Source organism: Nyctereutes procyonoides, unplaced genomic scaffold (assembly GCF_905146905.1).
Source record: "Nyctereutes procyonoides isolate TBG_1078 unplaced genomic scaffold, NYPRO_anot_genome, whole genome shotgun sequence".
NCBI lineage: Eukaryota > Metazoa > Chordata > Mammalia > Carnivora > Canidae > Nyctereutes > Nyctereutes procyonoides.
Genome location: NW_026575145.1, coordinates 14,534,965 through 14,556,981, shown reverse-complemented (window position 1 = coordinate 14,556,981; position 22,017 = coordinate 14,534,965). Strand labels below are relative to the sequence as shown.

General features: G+C 37.1%; 1 protein-coding gene across 1 annotated transcript in view; it reads left to right on the top strand.

The window, feature by feature from the left end:
* AKAP6 (A-kinase anchoring protein 6) overlaps positions 1-22,017 on the top strand; it is a 482,960-nt gene that overhangs the window by 404,712 nt on the left and 56,231 nt on the right. The window lies entirely within an intron of this gene.

Below are 22,017 nucleotides of genomic sequence, written 5' to 3'. Positions count from 1 at the left end.
TGGGGAATATAACCTTTGAGTGTCAAAACTGCTAATGATTCTTTTAGCATTTATAATTATAAAGGAAAAGTCTGATTTTTGTTGCTACATAGTAACCTTGTTTTTCCACTTGTATATGAGTGAGTGTTGGTCTCCTTTTATCTCTTTTGCTGGTAACTTGCTAAGTCCTAATTGATTTTGAAAACTGAAATTCTGCTGTAGATCAGAGAGTTTTACCTACTGTTTGATTATCACAAGTTCTCTGTAAGTTTAGCTCCCTTTTGGTAGTGCTATTCTGTGCATATTGTGTCCCCTGGATCTTTCCTTCATTTTTAGAAATGGATTCTTATTCCCCCTTCTTTAACAGGCACTTTTGGTGAAATTCTCAAGGTTGTTTTTTGTTTTTGCAGGACCTAATTTTGCAGTTTGTTTTCATTGCAATTTTTTTTAAGATTTTATTTATTTATTCATGAGACACACACACACAGAGAGAGAGAGAGAGAGAGAGAGAGAGAGAGAGGCAGAGACACAGGTAGAGGGAGAAGCAGGCTCCATGCAGGGAGCCTGATGTGGGACTCGATCCCAGGATTCCAGGATCATGCCCTGGGCCAAAGGCAAACCGCTGAGCCACCCAGGCATCCCTCATTGCAATTTTTTATTCACCAGAAGTTCTTTTCATCTTCATACAATCTTTACTGATCTTAATTTGTTTCTTTTTCAGAAGTACCTACTTCAGTGCCATGGGTACAATATATTTGTGCATATTTTTGAGAAATGGATTAAAATTTTCTAAGGTTTTCCTTTTTCTTAATTCTGTTTCAAAAGGAGTCTATTAGTCTGTTGCTTTGAGTGCTCAAATTGGACCCTCTTATGAACTACAGTGTCCGTTAGTGTATATCTCTTTATTTTTAAGGAGAGAGTTTGGCTTTCTGGGACTGAACATTAAGATAGGTCCTCTGAAAGATTCTGTAAATGGTTTCCTATATAAATATTTCAGGCCCAGACAAAAAGGAAAAAGAAATCTTAGATTCCCCTTAGTTTTATTTATTTACCTTTTTAAAAAAATTTTATTTGTTTATTCATAAGAGACACAATAGCGAGAGACACATAGGCAGAGGGAGAAGCAGGCTCCCTGCAAGGAGCCTGATGTGGGACTCCATCCTGGATCCCGGGATCACACCCTGAGCCGAAGGCAGATTCTTAACCATTGAGCCACCCAGGCATCCCCCCTTAGTTTTATTCAAATTCCAGGATGATAATATATAAATCATATACAAGGGATGGCAAATTGTCTACTGATACTGGAGGTATCTGGGGTACGTACATATCTAATATCAGGTCAGGGTGAAAGCAAGCTAAGGAGTCAACACCTTTATTATTCATCAGGAGCATCTTCAGTAGTCTTGCAGAGTTGTGTGTCCATCAGCTTTGAGAGAGAAAGCCCCATTAGAAGATAGCTATCCTGTAACTTAGGCGACAAGTTCTAGGGACTTGAAATAGTGCAATTACAGTGGAAAATAGGAGGCTGGATTTAAGAGAGACCTCAGGGTTAGAGATGACAGGATTTGGAAACTGCTATGCTGGTAGGGGTGCAAAAGTAGAAGGTCTTCTCAGGACTCTCTCCCACTCAGAGCCCCTCTCTTCCTGGAATGCTATTTCCTCTGCCTTCAGGTCCTCTTTAAATAAGGAAGAGAATCTTCAACAAAAGCATTGGAAGTATTAGAACATTGTAAGGATAGAGGGGTTCTAATACCTAAAGAGAAGCCAGTCCAAGATTATTTGGGACTGTGGGTAAAAATATTTTTAATTTATTCAGTAATTTTCTCTTATGCAAACACCCATGTCAGGTGTTGTGCTGGGTATTAGGGTGAACCATTCATTGTCCTCTTCCAAGGAACACATGGTCTAAAAGGGGATAGTAACAAGGCAACAGGACAACAGAATAGAATGTGGCGTGTGCTGTAGTAGGAGTTAACGTAGTATACTGTGCAAATTCATGGGACATTTCTGGAGAGGGGCAAGGAAGTTTCTGGAATGAGTGACTCTAAACTGAGATCTGCAGTGAAGGAGAGGGGGAGTGAACAGAATAGTATGTGCACCTGCCTGGAGACCTAGAGATAAGAGATTGAAGAAATTCATGTGTTATTTCCTGAGCTTATTTAAATGTTATTGTAATGTGTATAGGTATGAATCTATGTGTCTTATCAACAAACTAGAATGTAAACATTTTTTTAAAATTAAGATTTTATTTATTTTAGAGCAATTTGAGGTTCACAGCAAAATTGAGGGAAAGATTCAGAGATTTCCCATTATACTCCCGGCCCCTACACATGCACAGCCTCTCCCATTATCAACATCCCCCATCAGAGTGGTACATTTGTTACAACTGATGAACCTACAATGATGCGTCATGATCACTCAAAGTTCATAGCTTGTATTACAGTTCACTTGATGCTGTACATTCTATGGGTTTGGACAACAATATAATGACATGTACCCATTTATCGTACCAAGTATTTTCACTGTCCTAAAAACCTTCCGTGCTCTGCCTATGCAATCCTCAACCTAGCCCTGCTCCAAACCCTGGCAATTACTTATCTTTTTACTCTGCATAGTTTTGCTTTTTCCAAAAGGTCACATGGTTGGAATCATACAGTATGTAGCCTTTTCAGATTGACCTCTTTCACCTAGTAATATACATTCAAAATTTTTCTATGTCTTTTCATGGCTTGATGGCCCATTTCTTTTTAGCACTGAATAATATCCCATTGTCTGATTATAATCCACTCACCTACAAAGGACATCTTGGTTGCTTCCAAGTTTTGGAAGTCATGAATAAAGCTACTATAAATATCCCTATGCAGGTTCTTGTGCGGACATAAGTCTTCAAATCCTTTGGATAAATACTACAGAGCACAGTTGCTGGATTGTATGGTAAGAGTGTGTTTAGTTTTGTAAGAAACTACCAAACTGTCTTCCAAAGTGCTGGTACCATTTTGCATTCCCAAAAGCATTGAATAAGAGTTCTTTTTCCACATCCTCTTCAGCATTTTGTGTTGCAGGTGTTTTGAATTTTGGCCATTCTAATAGGTGTGTGGTGATACTTCATTGTTGTTTTGAGTATAAACTTTTTAAAAGTAGGGCTATCTTAAAATATTTGTTTTACATATCCTTCATGGTACCATAGACAATGTACTTTAGAGTCACTAGATACTCCAGTAGTACTTAGCAGATTGCAGATTTTATCACAAGATGGGACATGATGTCACTTAGCTAGCTCAACCTTCTTATTCTAAAAAAGAAAAAAACAAGTCTCTGATAAATTAAATGACCATAAAATCAGAGCCAGACGGCAGGCCACATCCCCTGAATCCTAATCCAGGCCATAGTCCAATAATACCAAACCAGTGATTTTATGCGAGTTAACACCAATGTCTTTGCAATATTCGCAACTCAATTTTTTCTCTATAAAATAGGAATGATAAGTCTCTCTAATTTGGTGAATAGAAAAAATGATCATAACAAGGGATGTTGTGATTAATAGCAAATGTAGAAATGCTTATTAATACTATGAAGTCAACAGTATTAAAAATACATATGACAATAAACCAAGGCTCTTTTGGTATTGGAATTCAGAGACTTACCATCTTGACCTGCAACAGCTTCTTATTTCCAGGGGCTTTACTCTCAGGAGTTCAACTTAGTGTCGAGTTTGCTATCATTTTTCACCTTCTATTTATGTTGTACCTCCATATGAGGAGCTTAAAGAGCTTTAGAGACATTAGCTCATTAATCCTCCCCAAACCTCTCTAAGATAGGACGGAGGCATAAATCATTATTCCCATCTGGAAAAAAAATAGCCTACCTTATCTCTCTTAATTTCATTGATGCTCTAAACTGTTGATTAAATCCTAACTTATACCCTGTACATTTAGAATATTGCATTCTCTTCCCCAAGGATATTTTTCTTTCTTTTTGAATTTAATGTCATGAAGATAAGTATAAAAATGAATCAGCAGGTCTGGTTTTAGAAGTTCGTTTGAGAAGTGTGGGATAGGTGGTAAACCAGGCTCTACCTTCCCCTCATGCTCTCCTCCTTTTCTCAAAATGTCCTTCATTATTGCCCTTAAAAACAAGAGAAATGACTTTTAGAAATTGGAAGAATGTTTCAAGACCCATTCATTGCTTTATCTATCAGCCAACACAACCAGCGAGAGCCAAAGGATATCCATTCAACCATGTCATCCTACCACTCAAAAAAACATTGGTGCAAAGCTTCATAAAGCATTTAAAGCTTTATGAAAGCAACAATGGAAGTTAACTTTTTGATTTGGTGTGCTTTGCTTAGGCAGGTGGTTCTCACTATAAAGATACTTGGAGTTAGACTTTCATGATGTTAGAACATGAGCAGAATATATGAACAGAAACTGAGGCCAAGCAAGGTTGATTCATATAAATGATTGCAACAAAACACTGCTCCAATTAAAGTAGTTTCCTACAGTTCAGGACAGTGAAAGGAAAATAAATAAAAATTATAGACAAAATGAAATTGTTCTTTCACCACTAGAATCTCACCAGAGATGAGGGTCAACTCACAACTGATTTGAGAGATATTCAGAGCTGTATTTTACTATTTTTAAAAAGTCCATCATAGACCACCTCATGATATTTTTCCTATCTCATAACAGAATAAGATTATGTAATACTCTGATGCCAGAAGATCTTAGAAGTTAAAGGATCATTGCATTTTAGAGAAAGGGTATTGAGGGAACATATAAGTTACATGATTTACTTGAGATCACACAACTAGTTATTGCCAAACTAGGAAAAAACTCTAAGTTGTGCTTTTTTCCCTCAATCCAAGTTACTTCCTAGATGTTCAATTGGAACACCTTCATGATCAGATGACTTATATTCTGTGTTGTTGCCAAAGTATTAGATGAGATGAATGAAGACACTACCCTCCAATATATTCAGTCACCTTCTAGGGAGCAAGCAGGAGAGATGTGGTGTCTCAGAAGAAATGAAAACAGAATCCTCTAAAAGGAGGATTAACTTTATTCAAGAAAAAGCTCTCAAAAAATTCTCCTGGACTTCTGCTTTATTTTAGCTCTGGGAGTGTTTAAAGAATGAAGTTCTTATTACATTTCCTTTTCACAAGGTTCTGGAATATTGCTTTGAGCTAAATAATCATTATAGCAATTTACCAGTTGGCTAATATTTAGTCAGCATCTCTCTACTACCTAATATAACGGTTGAAGAGTGTTGTGCTGTTATATATTAGTTAAACTTCTAAATGATCCTGAGAGTGTGATTAGTATTACTGCGCATCTGGGAATACTGAAAACTGGTGAAAAGGAGTGGAGTTGCCTTGGGTTTCCACCACAAAAGCAAAGGAAAAAGCTAAAAAGCAAATTCCTAGTGATCCAAACTCACAAGAAAATGCTCTATTTAGATGCTATAAAAATAAAATCAGAAGTAGGAAGTTTATAGAGCCGCCTATACCTCAATCTCTTCCAGGTCACGGAGGAGTAAATGAATAAACAGAAGGGTCTTTCCAATGTTGACTTTTTGTCCCAAGTATCACTTTCCTCCTTTTTAGTGGTATTATTCTCCAAAGCCCAACTCTCTTCCTGTATTCTTATTGTGTCCCAAGTGTTCTTGAATTCATTTATTTCCCACCTGTAGGATTCTGAAATAACAGGAATACTTCCCTAAAATACCAATTCCTAGCTGTTATACTTCAAGTAACACTCTGAACTTTGTGACAAGTTCCAAGAGTGGTTTAATGAGAAATAAACAATATGTTAGAGATAAATTTGGGAAAATAGGGTTTGAGAGAGGAGAGGGGTGAGGAATAGTCAACTGTGTATAAATGAGAGCAAGAAAAACACCATGCAACAAAGCCAAATGAGTCATGAAACCAGTTCTATAATCTGTCCTTTCCTATGTGTTCCACATTACCCCTGGGAATTCCTCTGAGGTCATCCTTGCCCGTGTGTTCTTTTACTTTCCTTCTTTCTCCTTGCTTTTATTGCTATTTCATTCTCCAGGTATGATCTTTATGATGATCTTCCTTTTATAGGTTTAGCCTAATGAATGTATTGTGCTGTACCTTGTCACATAGAATTCTTTTCTTTCTTTCCTCAAGACTGTCCTGAATATTCCTTTGACCTTGCCAGTGAATACCCAATATCCATTAAAGGGACAGATGAGTTCAGGTAGCTGGGATCAACAGATAATCTAGAAGAGAAAAATCACCTTTATCTATTCCCCAGAATTTCTTTGAAATGATTCCTATGGAATCTAATACGAGATAAAAAGTACAGTGGGTGTTGTAAATAGATTCCAAAATATAAAAATGTAAAAATAAATGGCAATTAATGCTTTATCTGCTTATGAAAAGAATGATTGTGGAATTTTAAGAAAAGGTATTTTGTAGTATAATGGCTAAGTTGCATTTATATCCAGCACCCTTTCCCCCTTATTGCTAAAAGTTACCTTCCTGTAATTGCAGACTAGTTTAGCATCTTAACAATAATGGACATGTTTTTAAAAGATTATTGCCAAAAGTGCATTCTTTATTCCAGGGAGACGCTGTAATAGATACCAGCATTTTAGTAATGATACAAGCAATCTGTAAGCTATTACAGTTTTCTTTAGAGTAACTTAATCTTCATATTGTTTTGTATGTCTGGAATTTTAATAGTGTTTTTAATTTAGAAAAGGAAGTATATAACATATTACTAATTACATGTGAATATGAACTAAGCACATGACCACTGAGCTTGATTCTTAAAAACAAACATATTTAAAAGTACTTAACCTAATGTAGGGAAAGTCACAAAAAAATTAAAGAATACCGCACAGTGATAACAACAGCTTTTATAGAATAACACAGTGAGGATCTGCAATTTTAGAATGATTATTATATTTTAGTCCACAGCTAAAAAATAGCTAATAGAAATAGAAATACACCTTCCCAAATATAATTACTATTTTTTAACATATGAAACTACAAACAAAACATCAAATGAGTGTTTATAAAAGAATGATTAGCTTTTCCCTTGATGACACCATTCATCCAAGAATTTTCAGTATTAGCTAATAGTCCTGGAGACCCTTAATTATTCACCTTTGTTGGTGAGGATGCTAAGTGGCAAGAAAAAATTATATCTTTTTTTCTAGGTCAAAGATCTGGTTATGTAGACCATGGAGGTTAAAGTGACTTGTCTTTGGACCTTATTCATCTGCTGTCTAGATGAACAGAGGGGAGATGATTTTTTTCTTAAAAAATGGAAGTATGCGCTGAAAATGTTTTGATTTTAAATGGTGATAAGAAATCATTTGGGGATGCCTGGGTGTCTCAGGAGTTGAGCATCTGCCTTTGGCTCAGGGTGTGATCCTGGAGTCCTGGGATCGAGTCCCACGTCGGGCTCCCTGCATGGAGCCTGCTTCTCTCTGTGCCTGTGTCTCTGCCTCTCTCTTTCTCTCTTTCTCTCTCTCTCTGTGTGTGTGTGTCTCTCATGAATAAATAAATAAAATCTTAAAAAAAAAAAGAAATCATTTGGTGTTAGAATCTAGGCTTATATTGTTATGTACAATTTTGAAACTATTTTGGCACATATCCCAGACCTTCTTCAAGAAGCTGATAAAGATGTGCTTGGTAAACCAATTCAGTGGTCTTTAATGCTATTTTTAAAATCCAGCTTTTACATTAAATAAACCAGTTTGTTATTTTGAAAGAAGTTATAATCTACTTAAAACTGTCATTCTCTGTTTCTAACTCGCAATTAGATGGTATTTCCAAAATGTCAGACCTAGATTCTGCTTCTACCATCACCATAATAAAATGTGACAGCCAAGATATTATATCAATACCTTTTCCATAATTAGCAATAAGGATCCTGCCAAGGGTTAACTAGAAAAGTTTCATAAACGTTTTTCTACAAATGGTTCTGAAGGCAGTATTATGCTTTTGAAATCTGCTAATGTAGCAAAGACTCATGACAACCAGGAGACAAATCTATGGGCAAAACTGTTTGGAGAGAATAGTTTTGTAGTATATGATGTATGTTATGTAAATGAGCTTATTAGGACTCTCATCTATTTTATTATTGGTGACCAATTTAATAGAGGCATTTAAAAAACAATATTTCTGCCTGACTCCTAGAAATGAAGAAGATACATTGATATAATTGAGAGCAAATGATTGCATGTTGTGCCATTTAATCATGTCATTTTTCAATTGCTATTTTTTTGCACTTCACTGCATGCTTATAGAATATTTAGCTTCAATATAGATTAAGTCCCAGGGTTTGCAACTGAGCTGAGTTCCTATATTGGTTGATGTTGTCTTTTAAGTTTGGAATCAGTTAAAATATGTAGATGTCATCTGCCCATATTTCCTTTAAAATATGCAAGTCATCATTCATACCTCACTTGAGGTATTTTAATTTTTTTGCTGTTTTGAAGAACTACCCCTTTACAATTCCGGATGGAAATTCTTATTTGCAATACCTATACACTAAACAAGGTAAACACATAATTGGCTCAAGAATAGAGCTGTCAGGACCAAAAGACTGCTGACTCTTTGCTGTAAACTTTGATGATCGTTTGTCTAATGAATGTTTCCTACTTTTGTTCAATCTCTTTCTGATTATTTATATAACTTACATTTTTCTCAGAAAAGAGATAATCCTCTACTGTCTGCTAGCATATGAGGTCCTTGTGGGTGGAAAGTTTGTCTGTTTTGTTCACTGATGCATCTCAAACACTCAGAGTAGTGCCCTTTATAATAGGTGTTCAATAATTATTTGTACAGTGATTGAATTGATATTTTTTCCACATCTGTTATCATAACCACCCTGGGTTTAAAAATTATATAGATTACTAATTTTTAAATATTATTTATTTATTTACTTATTTATTTGAGAGATAGAGTGAAAAGGAGCAGGGGGATGGGCAGAAGCAGATGCCCCCTAAGCAGGAAGCCCAATGCAGGACTTGATCCCAGAACTCTGGGATCATGGCTTAACCAACTGAGCCACCCAGACACCCCAGATTACTAATTTTTAACATAGGCTTAGAAATGTGTTTAAGATAGACCTCAAAAGGTATACTGATGAACTTGTTGTCTGTCTTATCAACAGTAACTTTATGGCTGTGGCCACTTCAGTTGGAAATCAAGGGCCAGAACAGTCTGAAAATGGAGAAATTTTATAACCCTCTTCCACTCTCTTATGAAAGGAAATGTAGCATAATGTTTTTATGAATTGGCTTGGGATTCAGTTTGCATGGGATTCAGGTTAACATCCTGCCTTTGCTGCTTATTAGCTGTGTTATCTCTGGTCAGTTACTTAGCCTTTTCTGTCTTTATTTCCTCTTTTGTAAAATAGGTACATGGCAATAATATATATCTCATAGTGTTGTTGTGAAGATGAAATGAGCCAATACATATAAAATACCTAGAAAAATACATAGCAGACAGAAATACACAAATTATGTTTGTCATTAATCTATGAGATTAGTGAAAAATAACTAAGAAAATACTCAGAATTGCACTCTAGCAATTTAATAAGATTCAATGATTGTTGGTTACTATTTTACAGTCAAGTAAATCTTGATTAAATATCTGAAGAGAAACCAAACTTTTTAAAAAATTTTGTGTTGGTTCAGCTACATATAGTCACTTAGATGATCATTGGTGAAATACTGAAGTCCATTGGAAGGTCCTGTTTTCTCATTTTTTACTGAACCCAAAAACAAAATAGATTAGAAATTTCATAAGATGTATATGATGTAAATGAAATCACCACTACAGTAATTAGATTAAACTAACCATCCTGTAATTTCACATTAGTCTTCAACTCCTTTTTCCACCATCCATGCTTTTCTATGGTATACTATTCTGTTTATGTGTTTATGATATTTCTAGAAGTAGGACAGCTATATTAAAAACAACACTGTATTTATTTTTATCATATGGCAGAATGTCCTATCTGTTGTGAGATTTTAGGTTTGTAGTTTGGACTGTATCGCAGGGAATTTATATAGTCCACTACTTTTTATTAAGATTTATTATTGATTTCATTTGAGAGAGAGAGAGAGTGAGTGTGTGAGACTGGGAGAGGCACAGAGGAAGGAGGGAGAGAATCCCAAGCAGACTCGCCTTGAGTGCAGAGACCAGCAGAGGATGGAGGTGAGCAGTTGATCCCACAATACTAAGACCTGAGCCAAAATCAGAGTCAGATGCTAAGTGACTGAGCCACCAGGCAGCCCAGCCATTACTTTAACGAAAAAATAAAAATAATAATAATAAAAAGGGTCTAATTTTCATTTGTGTATTAATAATGTGTATGGACCCATGTTGCAAAAAATATGGTGTCTGAATGTATTAGTTAATATTATATAACTGTTGTGTGGACACACCTGAGGTACATATGATAAATATCTGATTATATCACAGTTATGTGGCTGTATATATATACCTGGCTTTACAAGAGATTTAAAAAAAAATAGTTTTATTGTGGAATAATTTGCATACATACAATCTAATTTCGGAACATTTTCACTAGGACCAAAAGAAATCCCTTAAACCATTAGCAGTCTTTCCCTGTCCCCCACTGACTGAACAGAGGAAACCACTAATCTACTTTTTATGGCATTTGCCTATTCTGAGACATTTTATATAAATGGGATCATATAATATGTGGCCATTATTTCTGGTTCTTTCATGTTGAGGTATGGATCTGTACTTTAATCCTTTTTTTTTAAGTTTTATTTATTTATTCATTGAGAGACAGAGAGAGAGAGAAAGGCGAGAAACAGGCAGGGGGAGAAAGCCATGCTCCGTGGAGGAGAGCCTGACATGGGACTCGATCAAGGTCTCCAGGATCACACCCTGGGTTGCAGGAGGATGTGAAACAGCTGGGCACTGGGCGCCCTTTTTTTTTTTTTTCTTTTAAATAATGTAAGCTCTTATGCCCCAATGTGGGACTGAACTCATGACTCCAAGATCAAGAGTCACATGCTCCACTGACGGGTCAGCAAGTGCCCCCTTTATTCCTTTTTACTGCCAATTTATATTATAGTATGGATATACTACATTCCTTAAATCTATTCATCCATTGATAGATACTTGTGTTTTTTCCCACATTTTGGCTATTATGAATAATGTGATTATGGATATTTATGTGGTCATAGGTTTTCAGTTCTTTTGGGTATTTACCTAGGAGAGAAATTGCTGGACCATATGGTAATTCTATGTTTAACTTTTTGAGGAAATGTCATACTATTTTCCAAAGTATGCCATTACTGCCATGGCACTAATTTTCCAAAGTATGAAAATTAGTGCCACTAATTTTCAATCCCACCAACAATTCATAAAGATTCCAATTTCCCTAGATCTTTGCTAACATTGTTATTTTGTCTTTTTTTAATTTTAGCCATCAGAGTGCAGGTGAAGTAGTATGTAGTTGTGGTTTAGATTTGCATTTTCCTAATATCTGATGACGTTGAACATCTGTTCATATGTTTATTGGCCAGATGTATGTTTTCTTTGAAGAAATGTTTACTACTTTACCCTTGTTAAAAATGAAGTTACTTAACTTTATATTATTGAATTTTAAGGGTTCTTTATATATTCTGGATACAAGTCCTTTATCAGATCTATGATTTTCAGGGATGCCTGGGTGGCTCAGTGGTTGGTCATCTGCCTTTGACTCAGGGTATGAACCCAGTGTCCCGGGATTGAGTCCCACATATGCTTTGTGATTTTTTCAGTTGTAGTTCTTTTTTTTTTAATTTTTTTTAATTTTTATTTATTTATTATAGTCACAGAGAGAGAGAGGGGCAGAGACATAGGCAGAGGGAGAAGCAGGCTCCATGCACCGGGAGCCCGATGTGGGATTCGATCCCGGGTCTCCAGGATTGCGCCCTGGGCCAAAGGCAGGCGCCAAACCGCTGCGCCACCCAGGGATCCCTCAGTTGTAGTTCTTAAATGAAAGTCTGTGATCTATTTTTTTTGTGTGTGTGTGATCCATTTTAATTTAATTTTGTATATGGTGTGAGGTAGGGAAGTCCAATTCATTCTTTTGCATGTAGATATACAATTGTCCCAGCACCTTTTATTAAAAATGTTTTTTCTGACTTAATTGTACTGAGAGCTTTTTAATTCCACTTATCTCATTGGTAAGCATTCAGTCTTTAATCAGTACCCTGGTACTTAATCATAAAATAGGCCTTTTTGGCATAAAATGGCATATAAATGCTGTTTTAAACATTATCTTGTCTAAATTATTACAGCATCAGAACACTGTTATATTTTGTTTCTATATGTAAACTTTTATTATGTGATATTACTTCCTTAGAGGAGCTCTATTGACTAACCAGTCTAAAGTAACACCACCACCACTTTCCATGATATAACTCTATTTTATTTTATAGATTTTATCACTACCTGATATTTTCTTGTATGTTTATTTATGTTTTTGTTTCCAGCCTCTTACCACCACCTCTCTACACACACAAGTTCAAATATAAGTTCCATGAAAGCAAAAATCTTGTAGCTCACTGCTATATCCCCACCACTGAGAACTGCATGGCACATAAGAGGCACTCAGTGAGTACATTTGGATGTTTGAATGGATGGGTGGATGGATGGACAGTTGAATTATGATTATCATCATATTCCACTTGAACCTCCATCCTGTTTAAAATGTAGTTTCTTGACCTTTATTATGTGACTCACCCAACTATAATGCCTGTCCTCCATTCCTTCCACTTTTTCAATCTTCACCAACTTTAACATGGTACTAGCTCCATCAATCTTAATCTGTATACTCCAGCTAGTAATGATATTTTTTATCCCCCAAGTCAATGTCCATAATTTAGCATGCATATATATTGCACCTCAACATTTGGGTTACAATCTCACTGTTAACTATGCACCTTCCTCACTTCATTTAACACTTATAAAACCTGATGGGTTAGGTCTTATCAAAAACCTTTGCCTTGCATTTATTTATTTATTTTTTTTCCTTTGAGGAGGCAGAGTCTTCTCTTTATGACCAAATCACAAGCACTTAAAAACAGGCACCACATCTCATTATATTCCTTTTATTACCAATTCCAATTCTATAATGAAAAGTATGGTGTTTGGTGAATAATTGATACTCAATAAATGTTTATTGTTGTGAGAAATAACATCCATATAATCTTTGTTAACCTTGTCCCAAAATATTAGGCCAGAATCAACCAGTTAAAAGTATCTTTTGAAGATTCATAGAGTTACCGGTGTTGCCTCTCATTTTCCCTATCTGCATTAACATTCCCTGCATCTGATGCCTTCTACCTTCCAAATAATCATCATGGTTTTGTTTAACTATATACACTTTGTGAGAGAAGCTTCTATTTAATTTAGCACAATGCCATATGTATTAGCATCATTCATTATGACTAAATGACTAATTTTATAAAATTAATAAAAAGGAATAAAATCAAGGGGAGGGGCAAGATGGCGGAAGAGCAGGGTCCCCAAATCACCTGTCCCCACCAAATTACCTAGATAACCTTCAAACCATCCTGAAAATCTACGAATTCGGCCTGAGATGTAAAGAGAGACCAGCTGGAACGCTACAGTGAGAAGAGTCCGCGCTTCTATCAAGGTAGGAAGACGGGGAAAAAGAAATAAAGGAACAAAAGGCCTCCGAGGGGGAGGGGCCCCGCGAGGAGCCGGGCTGAGGCCGGGGCGAGTGTCCCCAGGACAGGAGAGCCCCGTCCCGGAGGAGCAGGAGCTGCACCAACCTTCCCGGGCGGGCGGAAAGGGGCTCGCAGGGAGTTGGAGCAGGACCCAGGAGGGCGGGGATGCCCTCGGGCTCCCGGGGACACTAACAGACACCTGCGAGCGCAGGAGAGTGCGCCGAGCTCCCTAAGGGCTGCAGCGCGCACGGCGGGACCGACCGGAGCAGCTCGGAGGGGCTCGGGCGGCGGCTCCAGGGAGGGAGCTGCGGGGCGGGAGCGCAAATCCAACAACACAGGCCCCGGAGCACAGGGCGCCGGGACACAGCCCAGGATCCGGCCTCCCCCCGGGACAGGCAGAGGCCGGGAGGGCCCAGGACAGCGAGGACGCTCCTGCCCCGAGCTGAGCAGATCAGCGGCCCCGCCCCGGAGCCTCCAGGCCCTGCGGACGGAGAGCCGAGAGCCCCGAGCCCCGTAGTTCCTGCGGAGGCTGAATCCAGGCTTCCAGAGTTGCCATAGCAACTGCAACTGTTCCTCCTGAGACCTCACGGGGTAAACAACCCCCGCTGAGCCCTGCAGCAGGCAGGGGCAGAGCAGCTCCCCCAAGTGCTAACACCTGAGAATCAGCGCAACAGGCCCCTCCCCCAGAAGACCAGCTAGAGGGACCAGTGATACTCCCCCGTGTTCCAATACAACTTGTTTTTGGCCACTCTGCACTGAGCAAAATGACTAGAAGGAAAACCTCACTTCAAAAGAAAGAATCAGAAACAGCCCTCTCTCCCACAGAGTTACAAAATCTGGATTACACTTCAATGTCAGAAAGCCAATTCAGAAGCACTATTCTACAGCTACTGGTGGCTCTAGAAAAAAGCATTAAGGCCTCACGAGACTTCATGACTGCAGAATTTAGATCCAATCAGGCAGAAATTAAAAATCAATTGAATGAGATGCAATCCAAACTAGAAGTCCTAACGACGAGGGTTAACGAGGTGGAAGAACGAGTGAGTGACATAGAAGACAAGTTAATGGCAAAGAGGGAAACTGAGGAAAAAAGAGACAAACAATTAAAGGACCATGAAGACAGATTAAGGCAAATAAATGACACTCTAAGGAAGAAAAACCTACGTTTAATTGGGGTTCCCGAGGGCGCCGAAAGGGACAGAGGGCCAGAATATGTATTTGAACAAATCCTAGCTGAAAACTTTCCCAATCTGGGAAGGGAAACAGGCATTCAGATCCAGGAAATAGAGAGATCCCCCCCTAAAATCAATAAAAACCGTTCAACACCTCGACATCTAATAGTGAAGCTTGCAAATTCCAAAGATAAAGAGAAGATCCTTAAAGCAGCAAGAGACAAGAAGTCCCTGACTTTCATGGGGAGGAATATTAGGGTAACAGCAGACCTCTCCACAGAGACCTGGCAGGCCAGAAAGGGCTGGCAGGATATATTCAGGGTCCTAAATGAGAAGAACATGCAACCAAGAATACTTTATCCAGCAAGGCTCTCATTCAAAATGGAAGGAGAGATAAAGAGCTTCCAAGACAGGCAGGAACTGAAAGAATATGTGACCTCCAAACCAGCTCTGCAAGAAATTTTAAGGGGGACTCTTAAAACTCCCCTTTAAGAAGAAGTTCAAGTAACTCTGAACGTGAATGGGCTTAATGACCCCATCAAAAGGCGCAGAGTTTCAGACTGGATAAAAAAACAGGACCCATCTATTTGCTGTCTACAAGAGACTCATTTTAGACAGAAGGACACCTACAACCTGAAAATAAAAGGTTGGAGAACCATTTACCATTCAAATGGTTCTCAAAATATACCCTAAAAACTACAGAACACTTCTGAAAGAAATTGAGGAAGACACAAAGAGTTGGAAAAATATTCCATGCTCATGGATTGGCAGAATTAATATTGTGAAAATGTCAATGTTACCCAGGGCAATTTACACGTATAATGCAATCCCTATCAAAATACCATGGACTTTCTTCAGAGACTTAGAACAAATTATTTTAAGATTTGTGTGGAATCAGAAAAGACCCCAAACAGCCAGGGGAATTTTAAAAAAAGAAAACCATATCTGGGGGCATCACAATGCCAGATTTCAGGTTGTACTACAAAGCTGTGTTCATCAAGACAGTGTGGTACTGGCACAAAAACAGACATATAGATCAATGGAACAGAACAGAGAACCCAGAAGTGGACCCTGAACTTTATGCTCAACTAATATACGATAAAGGAGGAAAGACGATCCACTAGAAGAAAGACAGTCTCTTCAATAAATGGTGCTGGGAAAATTGGACATCCACATGCAGAAGAATGAAACTGGACCACTCTCTTGCACCATACACAAAGATAAACTCAAAATAGATGAAAGATCTAAATGTGAGACAAGATTCCATCAAAATCCCAGAGAAGAACTCAGGCAACACCCTTTTTTAACTTGGCCACAGTAACCGGAGAAGGACAAACAGTGTATGTTCTCATTCATTTGGGGAATATGAATAATAGCAAAAGGGAATATAAGGGAAGGGAGAAGAAATGTGTGAGAAATATCAGAAAGGGAGACAGAACATAGAGACTCCTAACTCTGGGAAATGAACTGGGGGTGGTGGAGGGGGAGGAGGGTGGGGGGTGGGGGTGAATGGGTGACGGGCACTGAGGGGTACACTTGACGGGATGAGCACTGGGTGTTATTCTGTATGTTGGTAAATTGAACACCAATAAAAATTAATTTATAAAAAAAAATAAATAAATAAAAAAAAATAAAAAAGGAATAAAATCTCCAAATATGGTATTCAAACAACCTAACATAATTCTTTTTTTAGAATCAAAAAGAATTTTATTTTATTTTTTTTTATTTTTATATATTTTTTTATTTTTTTACATTTTTAAATTTAAATTCAATCTGCCAACATATAGTGTAAGGCAGGCGTACTCATCCCATCAAGTGCCCTCCTCAGTGCCCATCACCCAGTTACCTCTTCCCCCCACTCACTTCCCTTCCTCAACCCTTTGTTTGTTTCCCAGAGTTAGGAGTCTCTCATGGTTTGTCTCCCTCTCTAATTTTTCCCACTCAGTTTCCATCATTCTTTTTTTTTTTAATATTTATTTATTTATTTTAGAGAGAGGGCACAATGGGGAGGAGCAGAGGGAGAGGGAGAGTCTTAAACTGACTCCATGCTCAGCTCAGATCCTGATGTGGCTCGATCTCACTACCCTGAAATCACAACCTGAGTTGAAATCAAGAGTCCAACATTTAACCAATTGTGCAACCCAGGTGCCTCCATTATTATCATTCTTAATAATGATATTGAAAATTCTGAAGATATGGACACCTGGGTGGTTCAGCAGTTAGGCATCTGCCTTCGGCTCAGGGTGTGATCCCACATTGGGCTCCCTGCATGGAGCCTGCCTCTCTCTCTGCCTATGTGTCTGCCTCTCTCTTTCTGTGTCTCTCATGAATAAATGAATAAAATCTTAAAAAAAGAAAAAAGGAAAATTCTGAAGATCATTAAGCAAGTACTAATAATATAAAGATAACTCTAGTCAAAAAGATCTATTCATTGATTGACTCATTTTCTTTCAGTAATTTAGTGACAATTAAAAAAAATAACTGATCACCAAATGGGTGTGGTCTCTAGGCTGTTGGCTAACAGTGTGACTCCAGAATCAGAACTTGTAACCTCTATTTTATACTTCTAAAACAAAAAAAGAAATCTGCTCAGCTGGATTAATTCTCTTATCTGTAAAACTAAGTTCAAGTTTCCTGTAGGCCAGGGTTTTCAAACTTTAGCATGCATTGTAATCACTTACAACTTTTGTAATCAAAGTTCATCAGAAATTTAAACCATGTCTCATTGGGGCCTATCCCAGAGTTGCAGATTCAGATGTGGAGTGGCACCAGAGAATTGGAATTTCCAAGTTCACAGGTGATGCTAATGCTGATTGGCTTGGGGAACACTGTCTGAGAACCTTTGCTCTATTCCTCTAGTCATAGGTAGCAGACTAAGAGAAGACAATTGCCCACCTCATGAAATTAAAATGGTAAAATATAGAAAATGCGAAAAAGAAGAAAAACACTTGAAAAAATGTGGGAAACCCAACAATGAGATGGAGCTATTTACTTGTGATTATTTAAACCAGAAGAAGTTGCATGTCTTTTTCAGTTTTTTCCCCCTGTTATTTCCTCACTCCAACTAGACTGAAGGCAGGTATGTATCATATATGCAGGTTGAAACTTCTTTATTGTGCTTACCACGGAGAGGACACACTCAATACATATTGTTAAACTGATCAATCTAGAAAATAAAGTTATGCTTGATTTTATAAATGGAATTGCTGCATAAGTGGTTTTTAGTTGACAGATCACCTAAAGTCCTATCACATTGTTCATATTTACCTGCCCAATGATGTTACATTAACCTGCTGAATATAATTATGTAAGATATAGAGACACATTGATTTGTAGTTTCTCAGCTAATTTTTTTTTTCTCTCTCTGTTTTTAACATATACTTAGTTTTGGTATTTTTAAAATTGTATTTTCTTCCTCATCTCTCTTTTCTCTATTTGATTCTTAAATTTTACTTATTGTGTAGTTTGGGTTTGGACCTAATTATAGTTCTTTGCTTGTAAGCTTATTTATATCTTTTTTTTGATAGTAGATGACAATATTGTTTAATGACAGGAATATGGGTATACAAGTAAATTATAATCATATTATACAATATATGTGTGTATTTATGTTTAATGTATAATGAAAAATAAAATATCAATATTGGAAGTCTTACCTTTAATGATGTTAAATTGAAGCCAGTGTCAAAAATGATGTTACATTAGGGCACGTAGGTGGCTCTCGGTTAAGCATCTGCTTTGGGTTCAGGCCATGATCCCAGGGTCCTGGGATAGAGCCCTGGATCAGGCTCCCTGCTCAACTGAGGTCTGCTTCTCCTGCTTCTGTGTGCTCTCTCCCTCTCTCAAGTAAATAAATAAAATCTTTTAAAAAAAATGATGTTACATCACATTTGGCTTAATAATAGAGTGGTTTAAACAATCAAAAAGGTTGACAAAGAAAGTCAGGAGAGGAAAAAGAAAAACTCCCATTTAAAAAAAAAAAAAAAGAAAACCCCCCAGATAAACCAAAAGCCCTCCTTTGCATTACCATTGATGAATTGAAAACCAAATTGACTGTTAAGTGTGATAAAAAAAAAAAAACCTCCAGCCTGTTGGCAACTCTATTGCAACATGTTAAAAAAAGATGTATTTAGAGGGTTAGAGATCTGCATATTGTAAAGGAAAAAAAATAAGTTAGAAATTTTGATTTTTACTTTTCTACATTTCTTATAGCAAGCCTGCCTGTTTAATAACATGAGGAAATTGAGTAGAAATGTAAAAGTAAATAAAAAGTTCATCAGAAATTTAAAAATAGCATACCCAAACTATATTCCAGCAACTGAATTCTGAAGTGATACAAGACAACTACCTCCATACTAACAGAGATAGTCTTGTAAGAAGAAATTAGCCTAACAATTACCAAATAATAGGACAACTACATACAAAAGCCTTTGGAATGCTTCGGAACCAACCTGATCTCATGAGAGATCAAGGAAAATGCTTCCAAACTGGCAAAAACGAAAAGCATTCCAAACTTTTCTGTTCCTTACTTCCTATCCAGCTGCTTCACTGTCTCTTCTCCCTGACACACTAGGTGCCCCCACTGCCCCAGGACACTTGCTCCCTGACCCTACTGTCTTTATAACCACCACCATTCAGCTTGGACCATCTGGCTCATGTTGTTTCCTTGAAGATTTCACCAACTCCTCCAATAGCAACTTGCTCAAACTTCTATTAACATGCCTCTCTCTCTACATCATTCTCAGTATCACACTTATTTGTATAGACTCTCTTCAGGAGAGTCCCAGCACCTCGAGAGAAGGAGCAGTAACTTGCTCTTTTGTGAAGCATATGTGCCTGAAACAGTGCTTGACAGGGGAAGGTGCAGTGCACAATAGAGGAGGACTGAGAGACAAGGATGAGTTTATCTTATTTCAGTGCCTTACTTAGATTGTATAGTTTGGATTTCTGTTTTAAAGTACTTTCCTTTGAAAATGTAAGCCAGAAATAGTTACAATACTTATTTGTTCCTGTGTAGTTATATTTAACATTTCTCTGTGCATAGTTTATCATGGAAATAACATAAGCTACTGATTCTAAGAAACATTGCCAGCAAATGCATTGGTTTTATTTAGTATGTGTTTGTGATTATAAATAAATATGTATATTTTAATGGTTGTCATGGAAACCCATTTAAGTAGACGAATGTTATTTTATCAGTTATATCTCCTAGATATAGAAAAGTATCAAAAAAGATGTTGGCCATTTAAAATTCTCAATTTTCACCTCCTTTTTAAAGTAGTGTTATTTCCCAGCATGCATATAGGATACATTATTAATCTAGGATACAGACTAAGTTCTTTGAATATTTAAAGTAAAAAAAATTATAGGATTGTGAAGATACAAAAATTAGGTAGTAAATGTTAACATTCCATCAAATCTGATATTGAATGTCAAAAGCAGCTTTCACGGTTTTTAAACTATCTGGACTGACTCATATTAAGATATGGGTAGGGAACATCTAGATACTTAAATACTGGATACATTCTAGATACTCATAAAAAAATTATGGCCAATGACCTTTATGAAAATTTGCCCTAGTGATCTCAAATGTCCTCCTTCAGAACTTTAAAGATGCCTGTGAGGTGGATGAAGTCCATTTGGGCTACTTTGTAAGTGTTACCAATGTGGCTGTGTTAACTCCACACATATTTTTAGTGCCATCCATAGCAAAATTTCATTTGGCTAAGAAACATTGGGACTTTTTGCTAGCTTGAGGAATGCAGTTATTAGCCTAGTCAACTGCAAAGTGAGTTTTGCAAGATTCAGTTTTATGGCATGGGAATATCACTTTTGATTTTTTAGCCCTGTATTTTTAACAAATTTATAACAAAACAAAAATGAAAAATGAAATCCTCGATATTCACATTCACAGGGCTCATTTCAACTCATTTCATTTGGTTCTATTATTATCTTGAAGTGTTAATATTGGCCCAAAATTTGCCAGGTATTAATTTGGCTTGATAGTTTGTCTTGCTGAACAGTTCTAGAGTAAGAGAACAAATTGAGGGTGGGTGGAGTGTGTGTGAGAAGGAGAGAGAAAGAGAGAGGATGCATTTAGGAGTAGGGAGATAGCAGTATTGGAGGAAGAGATGGAAACAATGCTTTTCGCTTTAGTAGGCCCTCATTTTATCTTTGAATATCTAGGGGTTTCTCCTCATTCAGCACTGAACAAATGAATAGCATCAGTAAAGAAATTTGTCAGACTTGGGGGTTATATCAGGAGTTATGTAGGAAAATAATAATGAATGCTAGGAAAATAAATAAGGGTAAGTTCAGGAAACATAACTAAAAATGCTGCACTGGTATAAATTGAATAATAAAATTCCTAGTCATATTTTGCCATAAATAGAGGTTTGAGAATTTGTCATTCACCTTATTTAAAATTCAGAAATATTAAAGGTACAGTGTTCTCTCATTACAGAAATAATAGAATTTCGGCTATTACTGAGTTAGGGTCATTTAAATGGCTATACCATGTATTATATCAATAAGCAGAACATCTGTATGAAATGTCCACCTGCTGATCTACTACCACTCTGTGCACATTTCAATGAACCGCACTTAATCATTTTAAGACTTCTTCTAATGAAGCCTTATCTAGATTAACATTTTAAGCACAAATACTTTTAGGCATTAAAACTCTCGCACTAAATGAAATTGCATTGTCTTGTTTACCCTTGTTGATTAATAAGCAATCTGTTAACTGTTAGAACAGTCCAATTGTAGCAGTAGAAGGAGATTAGTAATTCAGTGATGTTTGTGGATATAATCATCATTTCTCCTGAAGGCTTTGAATTAGAATATCACTTACACACTATCCGTAGGCAAAGAAAAGATATAATATTTTTAGACATGTGTACCCACTATTTTGCTTGAATCGTTCAGCTTAGGGTCACTGCAGCAATACAAATGCTTCTGGGGGCAAAATGCTATTTTGATGCATGCATATCCTTCTTAAATTGTGTGAATGTCTATTAAAAGAAACAGCAACCAACAAATAGTGCAGTAATAATCCAGTATCCTAATTTCTGTTTTCAGAACATTATTGCTTTGTTAATCAAGCTTCGGAAGAGGAATGTTGCTTATCCTTCCCCTCCCCCACCTCCAATAATAGATGTTATAT